Genomic DNA, 22,500 nt, shown 5'->3' with positions numbered 1-22,500 from the left:
GTGTGTCTGGAAACGCTATTAACCAAGTAAGGAAAGGTCAGGGACAAAAATAGCTGAGAACGAAGTAAGTTTGTAATTTTGTAGTATAAGAACAGGGGGAAAAAAATAATGATTTTTAACAAATTATGGGAAGGTTAGAAAGGAAAAACTTTGAATGAACCCAATTTGTAGAGTAAGGACAGAAACATCACAATAATTCAGAACCAATTAAGGAAAGGTTGAAAATAGGAAAGGTTCGAAAGAATAAATTACAGTACAGATGATAGAGAACAAGGTTTAAAATAGAAAATAAGAGAAGAAGGATTAGAGAGAGAGAGAGGGAGGAAGATTATGGGAGGAAGATTAGGGAGGAAGATTCTACATTGAAGGCAATGTAGAATATAGAGGATAAGATAAAAAAAAAAAAGCTTAGAGAGGGAAAAAGGCTATGGAGAAGGGAATGTAGAGGATAGACAGAGAAATGCTATAGGGAAAGGAGCTTAGAGAGAGTGAGAAAAAGAGAGAGAGAGAGAGAGAGAGAGAGAGAGAGAGAGAGAGAGAGAGAGAGAGAGAGAGAGAGAGAGAGAGAGAGAGAGAGAGAGAGAGAGAGAGAGAGAGAGAGAGAGAGAGAGAGAGATTAAAAATGTAGCAGGGAAGGGTGAGTGTAGAAAGAGGAAGGCAACAGGGAAGTGAATGCATAGAGGATAGAGGATAAGGTTAAAAAGACTGCTGACGGCGGCGCTGCAGGTGTAGGTGTGCCCGCCGCGTCACACTGAATGCCGATCCCACGCAGCCAGTAATTCAATGAACTCCACTCCAGCTTCATCCATTACGGGGAAAAAATTCGCCGACATATCACTGGGGTATTTAAAATTCTATCCATCGTTTCATTTTCCTCTCTCTCTCTCTCTCTCTCTCTCTCTCTCTCTCTCTCTCTCTCTCTCTCTCTCTCTCTCTCTCTCTCTCTCTCTTTTATACTCACTCACACACACACACACACACACACACACACACACACACACACACACACACACACACACCAAATTAAAACCTCAATAACTAAGGAATTTCCCGCGATAGTGAATAATGTGAAACCTATAAAAGAAAACAAAATAAATAAACAATGAAAAAAAAGTAATAAAACGCACATATTACAGTATAAAGCATGACAAACAGACAGACAGACAAAGAGAGAGAGAGAGAGAGAGAGAGAGGGAGGGAGATGAGCTTTAACTGAAATTAACAAAAAAAAAAAAAAGAATAAAAGGATATGGTAAAAAAAAAGTTGAAAAAATGGGAGGCTGGAGTGCTAAAAAAAGGAAAAAAAGGAAAAAAAAAAGGAAGGCATGCGAGCAATAATGTTATAGAGCGTGGCGGTGAAAAAAAAAAAAAAAAAAACAGCAGTGAAAAAAAATATTCAGCCCAACAGATCTGGTTTGGTGTTTTAATAATATTCATGGCGGCAGCGTTTGGAGCTCATTTGAAAGAGAATTAAAACAGATATATTGCCACACCCTCACTAAGGCGACCATGACTGCTACTACTTACCTCTCTCTCTCTCTCTCTCTCTGCAATTTTAAGATACCTATTATGAGTCTTATTATCTATATATTAGTTTATCTGTCTACTCTACTACCATTACTACTACTACTATTACTACTACTATTATTATTATTATTATTATTATTATTATTATTATTATTATTATTTCTCCTTTCTTTCGTTTTAAGCGTCTATTTATTTTATTATTCATCAGTTTATCTACAATATTTCACTAGTGTGTCATTTACTCTTCCTCTTCTATTTGTTTAAAGTTCCTCCACACTGTCCTCTATTCAATCCCTTATTCCTTTATCTATTCATTCCATTTTGCTCTTATTGACATCACTTGCTTTCTTATTCTCTTTCAAAGCATCCATGACAGGTTTTTTTTTTCTTATTTATTTTATTTATTTACTTTTTTTCATTTACGAGTCTATATCAACGTTTTTATTTTATTCTATTCACTTATAATTACTTTTCGCTTCATTTCACTTTTTTTTTTTTTTTGTAATCAGAAAAAGAGATTGTTACTGGACGAATTGGTACAGGCGACTTTGAAGCATCCACTCGTTATCTCATGTCCAGGTGTGAGGGGCGCCTTAACAGTTTAGTCTTTGAGTGCACTTCAATACAACACTGCCAGACTGCCCGGGTTTTTTTTTTTTTTTTTTTTTTTACTTTTGTACCCCGGTCCTGCTGCCTGAGTTGAACTTTTTCGACTTGGCTTGTTTTTTAATGATCAGCTTGTTTTCATGAATTGAATGAGTTGGCCGTTTTCCTCTCTGCTTTACTGTGTGTTAGCTTTACTGAAATGACTTTAAACTTTATTCAATCAGTGAGTCACCCAGTTGGTCAAATCAGCAAGTCAGCCTTCATAGTTGTTAGTTCGTCAGTGAGTCAGTTACGGAAGTAGTTAGTCAACGAGTCACCTACGTAATATGCCAGGCAGTCAGGCAGTTAGTATCACAGATAGTCAGTTAACCGTACAAATATCATCATCATTGGTAGTAGCAGGAGTAATAGTATCATTATCATAATCAAATTCATTATCATTTTCCTCTTTACTTTCATCATAAACATTACATATATATTTTTTTTTTTTCTGATTTTATTTCGAGCCGAATTAAACTTGGTTCTGTATTCTCTTTTACCACGCGAGGGGGGCAGCAGTAACACTCCGCGCCCCGCATTACAATAACATTACATTTTAGGAGCAGCTTTACGAGGCGCTCCGTTACTTTGGTGTCTCTTGATGGTTTATTACTTCACTCTGTGTCATCAAATCCGTCAAGGTAATTTTGCCACCTAAGGACCCGTGAGTATGGTAACACTGCCGCCGACTGATGCTCACACTCGCTAACTGCTCTACGTTTTCCAGTCTGGTTTTAAAACTTGCGGCAAAACCATTGTAAAGTAAACGGTCATTATCATCATTATTCTTATCTATGTAATTATTTTTTTTCAGTACATTTAAATAAGTCTTCTGTTAGAAATATAACGTTAGTTTGACGCATATCTTAAAACATGACGGAGAGGCGTAGACAAGTCAGCAAGTGAGAGCATCAGTGAGCTAAACAGTTAGCATGTCCAATGTGCTCACGTGACAACATTACCGTGACTGACTTGGTGAAATTGAGAGCATCACACACAAAGCTTCCTCCTCCGTGCCGCACACCGTAAACCGAGGCTGTGGCAGGATGCACAGGTGGTGGTGTGATGCAGTATCCTGTCACTAATCGCGAGGCTCCTCAAGTAACAGTGACTTATCAATGCGTTGCCAGATTGCTCCAGTACTTAGACGAGATAACAGCTGAGATGAACACAGGCATGAATGATTTCTGCTAAGACTTCCCAACATTCGACAAGGTTAGAAAATTAATGCATAAAACAAAGCGCACAATGTTTCGAGTTATTCTGAAGTATTTGTTTTCTGGCACGAGCTTCAGAATTACGTAACCATTCCAATAAAACATTTAACAATTGTTGCAATGAAGCCGCTATTGTTCTGTACAACAAAGACAACAGCAGCCTCAGGGCCAGGCACGACATACAACTCATACCAATTTTATTTTCTGAAAACAAGGTATTTTCATTGGAATAAAACACACATTTCCAAGAGGTTCATTAATTAACCTTTATGATGGATGTTAAGGAAGGAAAATAACAGCTCGTAGTAAAGACATTTATTATGACAGTACAGGTCAGACTTCATTACCCGCTTCACTGCGAGACCCCGCGGCTCATCCTGCCAGAGATAATATTAATGCTGTCGATGTGGTAATTATTCTAACGAACAATAAATTCGCGTCCATATCACTTTATTACCGCGATCACTTTGTTGCGTGTATTACTCGGAAGAACAGATGTTGGTAATGGTTTGCAGAAATAATAAAACAAAGTTCGCAAAATACGATTAATTAAAATAAAGAATTATCCTTCACTTCATAACCAGGGTAACTAATTAGGAGTCAATGATCATCTGTGTGTATCACGCCGAGGTGATGAACTGTAAACAAAGGAACCTGTATGTGTTACAGGGAGGAAATACAGTGGCTGGTTTTAATGCGAGGAATTGTCTTTCACTATCTTCTTTATGACTGGTTTCCCGACAGGCTTCATACCGCTATGTGAGTGCATTTAATGATTTCTAAAGCCTCACTTCCTTCTGTCTTGTGTCATTCAGGGCAAAACAGTGATGAAGAAATACACAGGTCTGTTTATGTGATGGCACCGGAGGACTCCTTTTAAAAATCAGGCATGTGTCATTCATCTATGGTTGTGTCATTGTACATGCACGTCAGAACACAAGAACACACGGGAAGCTTTAGGAAGCCACCAGACCTACACGTAGCAGTCCACATAATCATCCATGTCTATAAGTTCATCTTTATCATCTACGCTGTTAATAAAAGTCACACTTCCGAACATGGGCAGCATCCACTCATCCTTACGTGAGTTAACGGACATGACATTAGCACTCGTAAATCATTATGAGAGCAGCGGGGAGTCACCACTCATGTCTTGACAGCCGTCCGGTAGTTCTGTCGTATTAGGGGACGATCATACGTGAAGCAAAGTTGATTATGCTACGCCCTTCTTTTGACGTGAATTGTCATGATGTTATAAATGCACCGCGTTGCCTCGTACGTAAGAAAGTACTACTACTTCAAAGTTCCTACGTAAATAACTCAAGCAACAGTGGGGCATGCGCAGTAAGGCTGTGTGCAGTGCTAAATGTGTGAACGTAAACCTGTCACAAGTTCCTCCGCCTGTTAAAACCTCACTGGTACAGAAAACATACCAGGATCCCCAAGAGATCCTTCTGCAAGATGACCATGAAATAAGACGAGCTTATGAACCGAGACTGACTATTTTTGTCACTCAAAACATAAGACATCACTACTAGCTTCTCTGTCCCTGTAGCTCAAAACACTGCCGCCGTGACAGGCATCGCCTCGTGGGACTAAAACACACAAACGTGCTGCCAGCGATGGTATCTGTGTCTCAGTACAACCCGTGGCCTCTGAGCAGCTGCTAAAAGATGTTAAGAGATGCACCTACAATCAGGTGTTAAATGTCATCCTTTTCTAACCCACCGGTAAGACCAGCCCACTACAGACCTGTCTCGCCGCCGCGGTACCTGTGAGTCAAGTTATTCTGAACTTTTTCCAAGCTCTTGCCTTTTCCAGTACCCACGCTTCAACACCTTTTTGAAATAAGTAGTAGGTTACTCAGCACATCCTTTAATTTGCTTAAAGGACTGGGAGCGAGTAATGAGCAAATAAAGTACTGCATTCACTGTGCAAATACATCTAAGCATCAAAGAAGCCAGTGGCAGACAGACCAATCAGAAAAAATGGTCCTGGGCTGTATGCCGAGCACACTCACTCAGCCTGAAGCGACGCCTTGTGTGCAGCCTGACTGCCCTAACATATTGCACTGAACTTCCCTGAATTTCACTCCCAGCGCCGCTTGAAATTTATTCCAGCGCCCCCAGGAGTATTAGCACCCCGGGTTAAGAAGCACTGCTCTCAGCCAATCACCGGCCATCCTCACCCCGCATGTACATTGATTTAAATTCAATTCCCTGCAGCGTCCTCGCTGTCAATGAAATAATATCTATCTTGTGACTCCGAGTTAGAATCACAACATATCGCAACGGAATTCAGATATTTACGTTTAGTTTCCCAGCTACAGGAAATGTGTAAGATTTTTTTTTCTCTCTCCTTCTTTCATTGCAGGACGTGAGTTAAGGTGAACATCAATGACGGCTGTGCAAAGCTGCTGTCACTCTGTCACAAATGTATAGTCATTGGTGAACTGTGGTATCAGTATTTGTTTTAATTTGAGAAGTAACGCTTTTCTTTTCAAGGTCTAATGGTGTGACGTCTTTAACAGTGAGAAGAGAATAGCGGATTCCCACAACAGTCAAACAGTCATTCCTTGGACTTTGCCGTTCATCACCAGTCGTGCAGACGGAAGCACCACGCTTCTCAAGGCCAAACATCCCAGCAAAAGCTGCCTTCACTTTTCTAAACGAAATTGGCTCCTTTTGCTGTTATAGCACATCTAGAAAATGAAGGAATGAAGGAAATGTTCCAGGATGAGGAACACAGAACATTTTCTCAACTATCACACGAGGTTCAGTGATATATCTGCCAACACCGTTGCATTAACATTTCTAGCCCAGACACTGCTCGCTGATCACAGCTCGCATCTAGCTGGTCGTTGACTCACATCACACAAGCACAACACCTCATCCCGATATCGTATCAACAAAATACAACCTTCACAGCTGATGCTTTCCTACAGATAAAACTTCACAACTTCGATGTGAGTTTGTGCACTTATTGCCTCCTTGGCTACGTCCTGTTGAGCTGCATGCGGCTGTGCCTCGGGAGACGGAGATTGAAATGGGTAACTCACGAGACTCCAAAGTATAAAAGAGAAAAGTATGAAGTATTGCTGTGAAGTTTAAATTTGCCTGCGAAAGTAAAGGTGAATAAGCTTTCCTGCTGTCTCTCGGCTCGCAGTGACTGGCTTCAGATGAATCCTAGCTAGCCTGCATGCCTTGGCTGCGAACGTATTCAAGGAATGAAACCTTCCCTTTAGAGATCTGTATTTTCTAATATAGAAGCTGTTGGTTTCATTGCTTTTTGTAGGCATCCCAGACGAAGACTCCACGGTAAGGCAATTCTGTACACATTATGACAACCAGATCCAGAGATCAACACGGGTTGTGCCGCGCTGCCCAACAAGCCACGGTCGCTCACCATCTTGCCTGGTAGAGTTGTCACTAAACACCGCAGTGATGCAGGCCTGGAGCCGCGGAATTCAGGACGAGCGAACTGACTAAATGAAGTTGAAGCAACGACCCAACCTGTCGCAGGCGACAGTCACGATATATATATATATATATATATATATATATATATATATATATATATATATATATATATATATATATATATATATATATATATATATATATATATATATATATATATATATATATATATATATATATCAGCAATAAATCAACGCTTTGGCGTTCTTCTCCAGAATGAAGCACCATTATTTTTTTTATTGATCACCCGCGCCAATTAGCGAGTGATTACCGCAATTATAATAAAATACCTACAGACTGAAAGGCAGACCGGTTTAAAAACTGCCTGAAATATTTCAACATTGAGTGAGCTTCGCTCGTTGTTGTTGTTGTTGCTGTTGTTGTTGCTGATGATATTACTACTGCAGTTGTCGTTTTTACTGTTTTCGCTATTGTTGTTGTTGTTGTTGTTGTTCTGATGCTGTTTCTTTTGTTACTTTATCATGAGTTATTTGGTTGCAGCTGCTGCTGGTGCTGCTGATGACGAAGATGGTGACAGTTGTCATTGTTATCTGTTATTGCTACAGATCCTGCAACTATCATAACAACAACAACAACCATATCCACCAACCTACCCACACACACACACACACACACACACACATACACAGGTAATAACAAGTCAACAGGTGCGAGGAGAACACACTGAGGAGCACATGTGACCTTTAATGTAAAGTTCAAGACATGTCACGGAGAGAATCCTTGTAAATTTAAACATCGAAAATCCTGTCTAGACCCCTTGGCTATATTATTTACATGCACAGCTTATTAGAATGCCACTGGCAAAGACTGCTGGCGAAGTCTGTTGAAGTTCCCGTCACTACCAATATAAATGTTAATGTCATTAGAAAAACATGTAAACGTTATTATTATGTCCTGAATTTAGGTGTGAAGTGGCGAAGGACAAACTTATGTATAGTAAATTTACTGGCGCAGTTGGATGTGAGGTGACGGAGGCTGCCAACTCCTGACGCGCTGCTTCCTCGTGACCTGATTCATCAAAGGGAATGAGACGAATGGCATCCCTTTCCCTGGTATTCAATTTTTGCCAATATCACAAAACTTGCTTTTTGTACCACAGGGTATTTCTGTAACTTAGGAAAGATTTGATTAATCTCACTCAATTTCTTTTCTCTTTCTTTCTTTTTTTTTTTTTTTTGCTCACATCCGTCCAAACAATTATTACAGTGACTTGAATGTTAACAAAAGACGCCCAAGACACTAAAACAGTTAAGTATTGGTATTCACCACCCGCTATTATCACCACTCTTCTTCACTACACCTTCACTGACCATCGTACCTTACCACCCACACCACAACCTGTCAGTGTCATCACAGTGAAATGCCCTCATCACATCAGTCATTACTACTCAAAACACATCATCACATCACCATTCACTCTCACCACCTACTCATCATCATCACCCATCATCGCCACTCATTCCCCATCACAATCAAACATCCTCTTGCCCCCATCACCACCACTTTCCATCACCTCATGTTTTAAGCTCTTCAGCCGAGCTCCTCCATTCATCCTGGGTCATGCTAGCCCAATGCACACCGCCGATCTCTTTCAGCCTTACACTCTTCCTCCGTGACCGCCATGTTGCGTCGCGTTCCCCTACAGTGCTACACCCGCTCTACCCAACCACACCACCTCAATCACGTTGACACATCATCAAGCAAGATTGTGTTTCAGCAGTACAGATATCGCCTACTCCACCAAGTAATCTAAAATTTCTAAAATTCGATTTATGAGATGCGAAGTGAAACTGCCAGTGATTTTTTTTTTTTTTTTTTTTTTTTTTTTGCCTTTGATCGTCCTATCCTGTACAACAAAGGCGGTCTTTGGTGAGATGCCTCACTACAGCACAGACTTTGCTCGCCCTCCACTGGTCTGACTCGCTTTGCTATAGTTCTTGTTTTCTCTATCCCAGTTTGAAGCGTTCAGTAACATTTACACGTCTGCTGCTCAGAACAGCGTCATTCATTCCAACAGGACGCTTTTTTTTCCTCCATATTAACCACGTCACTTGTCCCACCCCAGGGCACACACAGGCCACTCCGTGAAGAGGATGGTGAGGTTGGCAGCACACCAAACGGATTCAGTTTGCTCCCATTGTCAGATGTGTGATGCCACACCACCCGAGCCTCGCCAAGAGGGCGTGGCGGTTATTTCAGGCAAAGGAGCCTTGAATATTTGGAAATATTTCGTCATGTGCGGAGGTTACAGGCAAGGCGTGACACGTGGGCTGGTGCACACATCGTGCTTTTCGTCTCATCAACTTCTCTCCTCTAACTGACTGTCTTCAGCCTCTCTCTCATCGCTGCAATGTTGCATCTCTAGCTATCTTCTACCGCTATTTTCATGCTAACTGCACTTCTGATCTTGCTAACTGCATGCCTCCCCTCGTATATGACACGAAGCGGGCACAGCTGTACCCGGCGCCAGGGAGTGCAGACGGTGGTGGCTGCGTGAGGCAAACTATTGGGCGGACTTGTACTGTACATCCTTCTTCCTGCCTTCCCTCTCACGAATTGCAACTTGAACCCTCCATTGACGTTTAGCCAGTCCTGGGTACTTGCTTCCAATCTCGTGACTATATTTCAGCATTACGGTCACTGAGGACCTGAGCTGTGGTGCAGCATGCACTGTGGAGGGTCTCGTACACTGAGCCCAGCGTGGAACTGCACGACCGCCTTCCTCTACTGTATGGCCCTCGACTTGCTAACCTAAAGACAACTTGCCTATAGCATGTTACGGAAAACTTCCAGGGGGAAAATTTTCAGAAACAATTTTCAAACACTGCTAAAGAATTTTTAATAGTGTATGTTGCAACATGGCAATAAAGGATGATTTTTTCAAACAACCATCTTGCTAAACGTCCTCAATGTCTCGGTGACGTGAGTGGCGGGCACGTTGCGAGGTGCCGTCAAGATGCGAAAGCAAGGAACACTTCATGCGTCACGTGCATATCATGGTGGAGATAAGTATGGAAAAAAGGTAATTGTCTACCGTGCGAGTTCCCCGCGTTGACTGTCACACTATCCCATGCACATGACCTCCTCCTCCCCCTCCTCCTCCTCCTCCTCCTCCTCCTCCACTTCCACCTTCGTGCTTACGTTCATGCTTCAGCTCAATTCATACAAAATTCCTAAATAAAATCTGAAAATAATATTCACACTTTTTATTTTTTCTGTTTCCACGAATATTTTTCACAAAGGATTTTTTTTTTTTTTTTTGTTATTCAAAAAGTTTGTGAATTATGCTCTCTATAAACTACTGCCATCAAATACACCAACTTTTTATTTCTCATAATTGAGCCTTGGAAGCGTTGCACATACTCATCATACACGTATATACTAAAGAGTCACTTTCTCTTCTCACATCTCTAATTCACGACCTTGTTAGACTCGGCAGAGGAGTTTTCTTCCCACACCTGTCAGTGGATGGTTTATGATATTCTTTTCTCCGACATTCATGCAAGTTCTCACTGGCCAGTTCTTCCAAGTCTTGTGGTTGTCTTCAGCTCTACCCCCTTAAGGAAGGAGGCACTTCTCCCATATCTCATATTTACGTTTTAGGTGTTATCTAAAGATACATGCGAAAGAATGGAAGAGAATAACCAGTAACAAGGCCAAGAAAGGATTCTAGACAATTACCAATGTTGCTAACAGCTTACACCAGCCGAGGACACACACGGATATCATATAATAAAAACAAGATGAACAACAACAATAATAATAACAATAATTATAATAATCACCATAAGCTTTCTTCCCACCAAGTACAAGAAAGTCTGATACAAGTACCGTATCGTAAGCAGTCTAGTGTAAAACAATAGCGAGAGAGGCTGTTCATCAACACTAACCAAAGAGCAGAGGTTGGGGTAGCAGTGCACTACTTCAGGGGAACAGCATATTAACAAGCTGCGGCGGCAATAGGCTTTTACTAACACAGCAAACAAACAATCTGTTGACGTGATACAAGTACATATGTAACACTGCTAACGATCCCTCACCTGTTTGTGTTACTCCTGTTTGTGTGTGACGCTGCAGGATGGTTGTAAGGAGTGTGAGGACGGGAAGACACAAGATTACTACAATTACAAACACACACACCAAAGAAACACGCGGCACTAGTCGTCGGTGGTCACCTCGCTGGCCGCACCTGGCCGCGACGCACCGATCATGAAGACGTAATTCCTGCACCAAGGGAAGTAGCCCACACCAACATTTCAAGTTTACACTAATTGATTTCCAAAACCCAATATTTGCTTCGCATTTCTATTCAGGAAAGCGCTGCGGTGATCAACTCCCATCGCTAATTGTTTGTAAAAGGTGAGATTTTCATTTATACTAACGTTTTACTATCTAACTACAGGTTAAGCTAACTAGCGTTTAGATTGCCTCGTTAAGTAGTAGTAGTAGTAATAGTAGTAGTAGTAGTAGTAGTAGTAGTAGTAGTAGTAGTAGTAGTAGTAACGTACGAGTAATTGTGAACTTGTGGTACGACGAGGAGGCGGAGGAGGAGATAGCATCCTAACTCTATTACGCCTTGTGCCCAACCCAAGCCGAGTACTGGTAGTTTGTCTCCTCCCGAGTTAAGACGCGCTCTGAATGTAGCCTAGCAATGTTACTGTGTTGCAGTACAGCTTTGGTGTACTGTAATCGTGAAAAACTGCCGGGATTCACTTTAAGAGGAGGTTCAAGATTTAGGTCATGGAACGTGAACTCCAACAGTGTAAAAGACAGGTTCCATATGTGAATTCTCCTTATAACAGGTTTTCGCCGTAAGTAACATTCGCGCATAGAACGACACCCAGGCATACGCAGCACCAATGCCTCACGCCTGGCTTCCGCTGGTGTTGTGGATATTATAGTGAAAGCGTGCCGCGCGGTCTCACCCTGGGCCACTCAACACCCTGACGGCCACTCGGTGCCTCACTAAGATACTTGCAGCATAGTTTCCTCATAACACACATGGCAGGTTCTCCTCCTCCTCGGCGTCTGGTGATTTATAGATTTCCTGCCAAGGTTTTCACGTGTCCCCTCGTTGTTATTTCTGACAAGTTATCTTTACTACATTCGAGCGACAAAGAGCGTTTCTCACGTATTGAACACTGAAATCAGCGCGCGGTAAACAATTGCATATACAACTACAGGAAAACAACAGTTAAGAACACTTATACAAATGCTGGTAGAAGGATGTGGTCAGTTTTCTTGTCACGCTATAAAACACAGCTGCATAGAACACATTCCATATAAACATCAAAGCGAAGTGGTGGTGGTGGTGGTAATGGTGATGGTGGTGGTGGCCCTGTTCCTTCATAGCTCCTCACCGCTTTTCTCCGCTTCCTTCCACCCGTGACGTCCTCTAACACCACGCCGCCTGATGACCCTCACTGCACCAGAGCCTCGCGTCTTTTCCGTGTCCCCGTCAGGAGCGGCCAAGGAGCGTGAGATGAGCGGCAGCCGTGCGCCCCTTGATTGCCGCAGCGTGATGGATCGTGTCTGCAGCCCGCCGTTTATGTCTCCGCTGCGATGCCGTTCTTTCTCTTCCTTATTGCGCTTCCTTCGTAGTGACCGTCACCTCCCCCTCAAGACATCCACCAAGTGTGCTATCTTCCTCTACTTCCTTCCTTCCGTACCCTTCTCCTCTCCCCTCTTCATTCTTCCTCACCACTCCCACCTAACCCATGTAATTCCGCCTCTTCCCCCCCCCTCCCTGCATTCCTTTCCTCCGCACCCCTGTAATGCCGCCCCTCCTTTCCCATTCCCACCGGAAGAACTGCCCAAATATACACCACTGCCGCTACTGCCGCCGGTGAGTGGTGGCTACTGTTACTGCCCCTCTCGCTGCTGCTGTTGTTGTTGTGACCACCACCATCACCACCACCATGATAGCACTGCCGTTAACTGTACGTATGAAGACGGCTTTCACTATCACTACCACCACCATCACCACCGCCAACAGCTTGACCGACATCCTTTTCATCACCATCACTATCCACACCATCACCACCACCACGATCACCACAAACAGCGTCACAAGTATAACCAGCCACCACCACAGCAACAACCATTACTCTCTCTCTCTCTCTCTCTCTCTCTCTCTCTCTCTCTCTCTCTCTCTCTCTCTCTCTCTCTCTCTCTCTCTCTCTCTCCTGTTCGAGAAGAGTAAAGTTACGGCTCCCATCACCCGGCCCATCACCATCACTCCCACCATCACCACCGCCGCCATCACCATCACGGCAGGTATGCAGGACATGCACCAATAAACACTTCTTCACCTCCACCGTGACAGCCTGAATGCCCCGGCACTGTGGGTGGCCGGCACTGTGGCACTGTCTCCACCCCCGCGCTCCCCCACCCACCCCTCTCGCCGCCACGTGAGGAAATGACGGCGGGAAAAACAGTGCGGGTGGTGGTGATGATGATGATGAATAAAAGAGCCCGAGTGCTATACGTCACAATCTGTGGTGATGAAGGCAATGAGCGCTGAGTGTCCTTGTCGCTGTGGCCACGCAACGGTGACGGCGCGGAGGGAGCGGCGAGGGGGACGCGGGGACCGCGAGGGGCGGCATTGAGCGTGGGTGTTTAAATTTGGGTCACGCTGTCTCTCGGGTCTCAGGACACCCGAAGTGCCTCAAAGGGCTGCCCTACCAAGGCGAGGGTATTGGTATCAGGAAACTATGTATAGGTATTCTTCTGCAAAAAAAAAAAAGAATTATATATATATATATATATATATATATATATATATATATATATATATATATATATATATATATATATATATATATATATATATATATATATATATATATATATATATATATATATATATATATGCAGCATGAAACTCAGACCGTTTCTCGCACAGCCTCTGTTGCTTGCACAGACAGTCGAGGCAGCACAGCAGGAATGGTCCGGGTGGGAGCAGAGGGTAGACCAGCCTGTATAAGCCACGAGAGAGCTTTGGAATGAATTATTTACTGTCATTCAAGAGAAACAGTAATGCAACAGTTACCAGAACGACAGTCACTCTTAAAAGCAGCAACTCGCGAGCAGACCCTTGTGGCATGGGAACACGTGTGGTGCCATCGTGCCAGCAGACGTGGCGCCAAAAACATCCCAGCCTTTCCCTGCCCGGAATATGGCGCTGACTGTCTTTTGATTCAATACGCGCATCAAGCGGACAACAAGGGATGCTTCATGTCTGTGCCGCACCAACGCAAAATGTGGCGGTGTTGGGAGGGGAGTGCGGCGAGCTGCGATCAAACCCAACACCTTCCTCATCCACATCATGACACTCTGGTTCGTGTTCTGAAACGCTTTCCCTCTCATCAGCACTATTTTCAGAGGCCACAGATAATGATTAGTCGGCTTCGCAGGGCTGTTTTTCCTACTGATGATGCAGAATCCTTGTCAAAGTGTCACTAGCCCTCTTCACTACCCCAATAGCTTGCACTACAGCCTGTTGAAGTTGTTGAGATAGGGCGCTTCAGAGTTTCAGAAGCACACTGGCCTCTATAACGACCTCCCACAACCTTCGCTCATGTCAGCTGCTCATGTATTCCTGAACATCCCAGCAAAAGTCCCCACCTCATTTCTCCATCTAGGTTCCTGTGAACTCTGATTTCTTTCACCATGCTAAGGTTGCAACGCCATTAATCTAATCGTCCATCTCTTACATATTCGGTGTATAGCGTGTTCATGTCCTGCCTATGTTCAATTTTCTTCTTATTTTCTCGGTAACGTCCATAATTGCGTCAGGTAATGGAGCAGACGCAGCCCCGCCAGCCAGCACGCCCACGCCGCTCTCAGGTGAAGTGCCCCGGCGCCAGGAGACTCTATTCACCTGCTCTCTTGTCATGAGGGGCTTGGAGAACCTGCTGGCCGCGCTCGCCTTTACATGTTAAAATTCTGACTGCTAATGAGAACATGGCATCTTTTATATGAGTAACCCCCTCATTACTTCACAGGACAAATACAAGGCTACAGACTCTAAAAGGTTCAATTCCTCGATCACTCCGTTACTGCGATTGGTTTCTTTGGAAATTACACGTTTAACTTTCATGACATTTGACTACACTTAACGCGCTGCGCCATTCGAAGGTCAATAATGTCTATATTTCTAGTCAGTCAGTGGATTTGTTTTACGATTCTTGATGCCTCTTCGATGTGCGGCGCCGTATGACCTCGCTATCAGGGCGGCAAAATACTAATCAGCCCATCAATCACCTTCACTGCGTGGGCTGCAAGACGCTAAAGTCAGGCAAGCTAAAAATCAGACATGACACCATCATTAAAACTTCAGTGTTGCAGTAGTTTCCAGTCTTGGGTACAAGCGCCCTCTGACCTTCCGCCGCCACCCTCGCCACACACCGCCTAAAGTATCACTGACGCAGGCAAACTAATGAAAAGCATCCTCGTATTAATGATTGCACTCTACAGTGTCACTTGTATCGGGAAAAATGATACAGAGAAACCTTAGAATACAAAGAAATGTGAAACTGAAAACAGGAAAATCGTTTAATTGCTGGTGTTGACTGTACGTGGGAAAGCGTTTGAAAGCAGACGGTGTACTGAACGCTGGCTGGCTATTACACCTCAACACTCGAGGCCTGTTCTGGCGCCGTGAATGCCGCCTGAGTGCTGCGTGCATGGCCGGGAGCTGCTGCTAAATAATGCTACGCTAAACTTGCTGGCACTACGCGGCTAGGAGCTACAGGTGCAGCCTTTCACTGACCTTTACACACCGCCACACCTTGAAACTTTTATCACGGGCCTCGCTGTACCTCACTCTATAATGAAACTATACGGGATAAATAATAACGGCCTTAATTTAAAATGCACCTTGAATCCTTTTACTGCAGCGGATGGTCTTTGTTGCCATTCAGATCACAGAAAAAAGTGGTTTACGTGAACACACTGAAAACAGAGCAAACGGGAGGTTAAATCTCCCTTTTCTTGCTACAGAGTTATTGAAGGGGCTGGATTGCACAACAACGAGTGACCAGAAATTTAAGTGTTTGAGGGGGAAAATCGTTTAGCAGCAAAAAGATTAAGGCACCGAATGATCTGCTTCACCAGCCTGCCAAAACTTGTCCAACCGTCAATACACATCTGTCTGTCCGTCTACTAATAACAGGATGTGCAGTAATCTCGGAGCAAGAGCGAGATTAATTTTTCACAAGGAGTCGCGAAGAACTCCAGTGCCTTCATATAAAATGGAAGTAATGACATTTGTACTACAGCCCTTGAATGGGAAAGAATTCAGGTAGAAACTAAAAACACGGAGCCAAATGTGTTCAAGATTTCGCCATTACGTTCAAGATCAAGCTTAAATATTCCGAGCACCAGAAAGCGGGTGAGAGTAAAGTTAACACACAATGCAAGGCTTGAATAACAGTCATCTTTTTTTTCAGCTGCAAAGATCTCGTATTAGACCCATAAAGCAGCCTGGTCAGATCCCCGTGTATGCAGTAATTCTGATCTGGCCGTGCTGCTGGGAGGGGAAAGCGTAAAAAGGAAAGAACAGAATAAAGGAAGAAAAAAAAAGAGAGAAAGAAGGAAGGAAAGAAAGAGAAAAAGAACAAAAGAAAGAATGCAAGAAAGAAAGGAGGAAAGAAAAAGGAAAGAAAGAAAGAAGGAAAGAAAGAAAGAAAGAACTCTTCAGGTAAAGCAACAGAGGAGAGGAAAGGAAAGGAAAAGAGGACACTGACCTAAGGCAAAAAAAAAAAAGCAAATGAAAAGAAAACATGACCTAAACTTAAAACAAAGGAAAGAAAAAAAGACAGAAAAAGAAAGGAGAAAAGAAAGAAAAGACAGACATATCACCATAAATAGAAGCAGAAAAGCAAGAAAAACAAAAGAAACACATTTAAGGGCGAGGTACATACACACACACGTACATACATACAAAATTGATTCGTTCTGTACTCACCAATCTCCTTACATAAACTGGTGCAGCGGGTGGGAGGGAGTCTGGCAGAATACAGACTAAAATCATTACTGCCGCTGTGGAGAGACGTGGAATGGTAGAAAACGAACACAGTACAGATCAGTAATACTTCATCATCATCATCATCACCACCATCATCATCACCATCAGCCTCCAAGATTCCAAGGCAGGACAAAGGCATCCATCTGATCTACTCCACCAGTCCTCGGCTTCTGCTTATCCCTCTGCACTAGGCCACTCCAGCAAAACTTCTTAGCATATCTCTCAATCTAGTTATCTGTCTGCCTCTCTCTCTCTCTCTCTCTCTCTCTCTCTCTCTCTCTCTCTCTCTCTCTCTCTCTCTCTTGGAGGTAAATAACAACTGATTTTGTTCTAACAGTAATTCAATAACATTTCACAATAAGCAGACAGATAGATAGATAAATAAATAAATAAATAAATAAATAAGTCTTCATGTGACCGGAAGTAACAGGCTCCAGCTTAATAAAGTTAAATTTGAAAGAGAAATACGAATAAATTACCTCATACGTGGAGTGGTAGAAGACTGGAACAGACTCAGCAATCAAGCTGTTGGTCAAGAGGGAAGATAAGAAACATTTAGAAACATTTATTCATAGAGATGATAAGTGGATACAGGTAGCCATGTTTTATAAAGGGACTGCCACGTATAGGCCTACCGGCTTCCTGCAGCTTCTCGTGTGTGTTTATTTTCTTATGATTGAACCACGGAAGGACACACACACACACACACACACACACACACACACACACACACACACACACACACAAGCAAGCAAACAAGTAACAATCGGACATCCCGTGTATTTCTTTGCCAATCAAGTCGTTAGCGAAGAGAGTCAATCAGCTTCCATCGCCGGTCGTGCAGCTTAACCAAATCACCTCATTCAAGATCCACCACCACCACCACCACCACCACCAACGCCACCAACACCAAGGAACACGAAGGAAGAACAAACGGTACCACATCTCTCAACTTTCACGTGACTCTTTCTAATAAGCTCCTGTATCTAATCTAAAGTAAAAGATGTAGGATAGTAAAGCTGAAGGCTCCTCTACCACCACCACCACCACTAAGGAAGACAAAGAAAGAACAAACTGTACCACATCTCTGTCCATGCGTGGCTATCTGTAATGAGCCTCTGTATCTAATCTAAAGTAAAGATGTAGGATAGTAAAATAGAAGACTCCTCTACCACCACCACCACCACCACCACCACCACCACCCCCATCATGATCCTCTGAGCTTCTCCCTCGTTATCCTCACACGCTGTTGTTATTTATTTCCGTACAACTTTGTAACAATAGACTCTGTGCGGTTGGAAGGCGGTGTAATCTCTCTCTCTCTCTCTCTCTCTCTCTCTCTCTCTCTCTCTCTCTCTCTCTCTCTCTCTCTCTCTCTCTCTCTCTCTCTGTATTTATCTGTCCGTCGTCCCATCGGCAGCCATAACTCGCCTCAGTAAGCCCCAGGAAATAGAGAGGCTTCAGTAGATTTATCCATTCACGAGCTAAGATCTTACCCTATTTCTGATATCCCCTCGTCCCTCCCGTCTCTCACCAGCTTATCGAGGAGGAAATAATCTCTCTCTCTCTCTCTCTCTCTCTCTCTCTCTCTCTCTCTCTCTCTCTCTCTCTCTCTCTCTCTCTTTCTAACGACGTAACTTGAACACTATCAAACGTTTCTTGGTCAGCTGTGTAATGATAAGAAATTCTCTCTCTCTCTCTCTCTCTCTCTCTCTCTCTCTCTCTCTCTCTCTCTCTCTCTCTCTCTTACAATGCAGTTACAAACAAGACATTACCGGAATCAGCTGTACATTGAGATGAATTCGGGAAGTTAACAAGTCTGGTGCAAGCCAAGAATCACCAAGAAGAAATGAAACACATAACAAGAAGGAAGAATGAGACAAGAATGAAGAAATGAAGAAGGAAGGAACGCAATAACAAGATCCTGCAACAATGAAGCACGACAAGCCCAACGTATGAGTAAAGGCAAAAAGTTTCCGCCAGAGGCCACAGATCTTGCAAAGGGCGACACTCAGCACAGGCGCCACAGCTACAGTGACTTCAGCTAAGCAGTAACACGCCGCCAAGGACGAGTCTCTAAGTAGCTTCCCCGTATTTTATTCTGCTTTTATAAGTTTCTGTGAGCCTTACGGAATTCTTCGCACGTATAGCCACAGTCAGAGGTCGGGTAACACACCGTACATCGTCCACTGTGTGTTATATTTTCTCTTAGATTTTAGTCCTCTGGTTTGGTGACGGTCTCCTTACTAAGCGTAGCCATTATTTCATTTTTTTTTTTTTTTATTTACAGTAAAATCCCTCTCATCCGGCATTCGAGTATCCGGCAGCTTCAAGTATCCGGCACATTTTTCCCCGAGCCTTAAAATCAATAAAAATCAATGTGTACTCATAAAATCGATTAAAATTCCCGCGCGAGGCATACTTTGTCCCCTCGCCACCAGAGCGCACTGCTTCGCGCCACCCGCGGCCCACTGCACTGTGTTTACTCAGTGACTCAGTCCCGCGTGTGCACTGTTTATCGCCTGACGCCTTCATCATGCCTAAAGTTGTAGAAAAGAGGAAGCGTGTTGTGCTTACACTTAAGCAGCTGATCAGATCAGCTGCTGATTAAGATCAGCTGATCTTTGTTATGGTAAAATGCGTGAGTGTAGGGTGGTGATTGTGGACATAATTTCACTTCTATTCAAGTATCCGGCAATATTCAAGTATCCGGCATGTCGGCGGTCCCGTTGATGCCGGATAAGAGGGATTTTACTGTATTTATTTATTTTTTTTGGGGGGGGGGTTACAAAGAAGGCAGACTAAAAGCAAAAACAATTTCAGAAAAAAATGCCCGATAATTGTCTGTCTCTAAAAACAAAAAAGAGGATTCTAAAGGATAAAACGATTAATATTTGGAGGTGTCCTAAAACTCCTCTGTGTAACAAGAGCAACACAGCTTCCAGCCACAACTGTTGCCTCAGAGAAACCTGGAAGCAATTAAGAAGACGATATAAGAAAAATGTGAATTTACACGTGTGTGGCGCAGATGGTGCAGCGAGATGGGGCGATGGTGAGAGGCGTGCATTTGTCACGGTGACGGCTACGGGCGGGAGCACCATTACGTCACCGGAGGGACTGCAGACAAGGCTTTCAATCAACACTTGTTCAGGTCAAAGCGATCGAGCGAACCCTTTGAAGAGAGACTGTGACAACGAGAACAACAATCGAAAACTCCACCTGGCCTGCGCTAAGTAACACATTCACTGCTGCTGCCGCGGAACCTGAATGGGAGTGTCTGTCTCCTCCAGAGAAGAGCCGCCTCTGCAGGAAGCTGACCCGGTGCTTCAAAATATTCATAGGAGTCACTCCCACTGAAGCCTGTAATCCATTTCCCTCGATAGCAGGTCGAGGGCGAGGAGTAATGGCGCAGAGCTGAGGTGTCGACAGGTCCATCTAGATAGCATGAAATATTTCTTAACAAACGACATCTAGAGGTTTACGCCCCCTCCCTCCTCTCCCCCTACACGCCCCTCCCCTCCCCTCCCGTGCCCTCCACTGTGCTGCGTAACATGATGAGCTTGGAATGCTACACTTTGATCACTATCTGTCCCGGTACAAGCGTCGCGAGGTAGTGTTGATTTAGGAACGTGGTGGGCTGAGTGCAGTGAGAGGAAGGAGGCAGCGTGGCACGAATGTTTATGATAAAGTTCAGCGCTGAGGCAAGACAGACAATATGTAATGTGAACGTTTAATTATCAAGGATAGAAAAGTACGAAGACGGATCAGGAATAATTTTACTTAAGGCGCGCGGCAATAGGTGATGTAGCACACCTGTTTTACACACGTCATTTCTAAGAGAATAAGAAAAATACTCATGTAATTTTTTTTTCACATTGCAAGGTATTAATGACGAGGAAAAGAAAACAGATGCTTCAGTACACGCAAGCAAGCAGTAACAAACATCTCCTCGTTAAAAGAGAATAAATAAATAGCAAAAAAAACTCATATCAAACTCCATAAACACAAGCTGAAGGATCTGCTGCACAAAACACACTAATTCACAAGGAGACGCGAGTATTGGCTCACGTAACCTGATGCCAACACGGCTGAGATGAGCAACACTGGACCATTGTGACGCCAGGATGCACCGCCGCCTGCCACCCGAGCACCGTCCTGCCCCGCACACTGAAACCGGACGTCACTCAACGCTACCACCAATTTTGCATTACCTGCATCACTCAGCGTGGCCGCCAGACGTGAAGAGAATAGGGATGCGTGAACGAACGAGAGTAAACTAGAATAATTGGAAGGAGACCAGTGGGAAGACCGGAAAAAGGCCTGCTGGAGATGCTGTTTGGAGGATGACGTGAGGAAGGTGAACAACAGAGATCATGTACGAATCTACGAACGCAAAATGGAAGATTCATCAGCCATTCAACGCCGTAAGCAAAATGTAAGAGCGTTAATGACACCAAATGATGATGATGATGATGAACAAGGATCACCTCTCAGTTCTGCCGGTTGCCTTGGTTGTGTCTCACCTGTCATTGGGTAAAGCAATAAATAAACTCAAACTCGCTATCTAAATCAACTTATCCTAATAGTTATCAGACATTTGTAAATTCCTGAAAGTGAAGGGAAAAATCTAAATCCAATGGAGACTCACTTCAGGTTTCCAGCCACGCCTCCCTCCTTCCCTGAACCCATTAGTCGAGTTACAAATATTCAGATTTAGTTTCTGGCAAGTAGTGTAAAAATTAATCAACGTTTGAACTAATTTCGATGTTCCCTTAACTTCATAACCTCGTGGCTTTGGTGACGAATTTAATTTTGGTGACGGGGTGATGAGCCTTCCTCGGTGTGCGCTGAAATAGGAAAAAGTTATATGTGTGTGTGTGTGAGAGGTGCGTCAGCGTCTGTGATGTATATCCCTCAGAGGGGCGGGACACGTCTGGCAGACCAAAGGACGCTTCATTGCACCACAATAAGCACAAGTGTTGGAAAACCGTTTTCTTCCTCCTCTAGGGAACAGTTATTTTTCTCTCCCTCCCTGACGTATCGCCGGTCACGCCCCGTCCTGCGCACACACGGCTGTCACACTGGCAAGGGCTGCCAGCTGAGGAGAACTAGCACTTATTGAACTGACCTATCAAAGGACTGACCTATCGACTGACCTGCTGTTAAGAGACGGAAGATCATGGCGGCTCAGTAAATGTTGGTATGAATATTTGAATGAGAAGAAGAAACATTAAAGCGCAGAGGTGTGTTAACCTGGGTAAGAATGATAAAAGTTGCGAGTAGAGAATGTTAGTTGGTTGATAGAATGGTTTATATATTTATCAAGGCGACACAATAACGAGGTAATGTTATGTCCAGGAAAGCTATGAGTTAAGCGTTCAACCACAAAAGTCCTGGGATCTGCACGTACCGATGGCTTAGGGACGAAAAGAACGTTGGCTTTACTCAGTTCTAAAATAAACACCGCTGTTGTTGCCACGGTGTGCTGGCCCAGTCGATAAACACAGGCAATACAAAAGTCAATCCTACCATTATTTATGCAGCAGGTCAAGTCGTCATGAAAACATCGGCATTTTCCTCC

General features: G+C 43.7%; 1 long non-coding RNA gene across 2 annotated transcripts in view; it reads right to left on the bottom strand.

Moving 5' to 3' along the window:
- The window catches only part of LOC135108399 (uncharacterized), a 329,608-nt gene that overhangs the window by 294,572 nt on the left and 12,536 nt on the right, over window positions 1-22,500 (bottom strand). For both annotated transcript variants that reach the window (XR_010272248.1, XR_010272246.1), the window contains 2 exons: window positions 17,399-17,444; window positions 16,860-16,933 (listed from right to left, as the gene is read on the bottom strand). This is a non-coding gene — a long non-coding RNA (uncharacterized LOC135108399). The remainder of the gene's footprint in view (window positions 1-16,859; window positions 16,934-17,398; window positions 17,445-22,500) is intronic.

Source organism: Scylla paramamosain, chromosome 17 (genome assembly GCF_035594125.1).
Source record: "Scylla paramamosain isolate STU-SP2022 chromosome 17, ASM3559412v1, whole genome shotgun sequence".
NCBI lineage: Eukaryota > Metazoa > Arthropoda > Malacostraca > Decapoda > Portunidae > Scylla > Scylla paramamosain.
The sequence above is the reverse complement of the archived record's forward strand: the minus strand, read 5'-3'. Positions and strand labels throughout refer to the sequence as shown.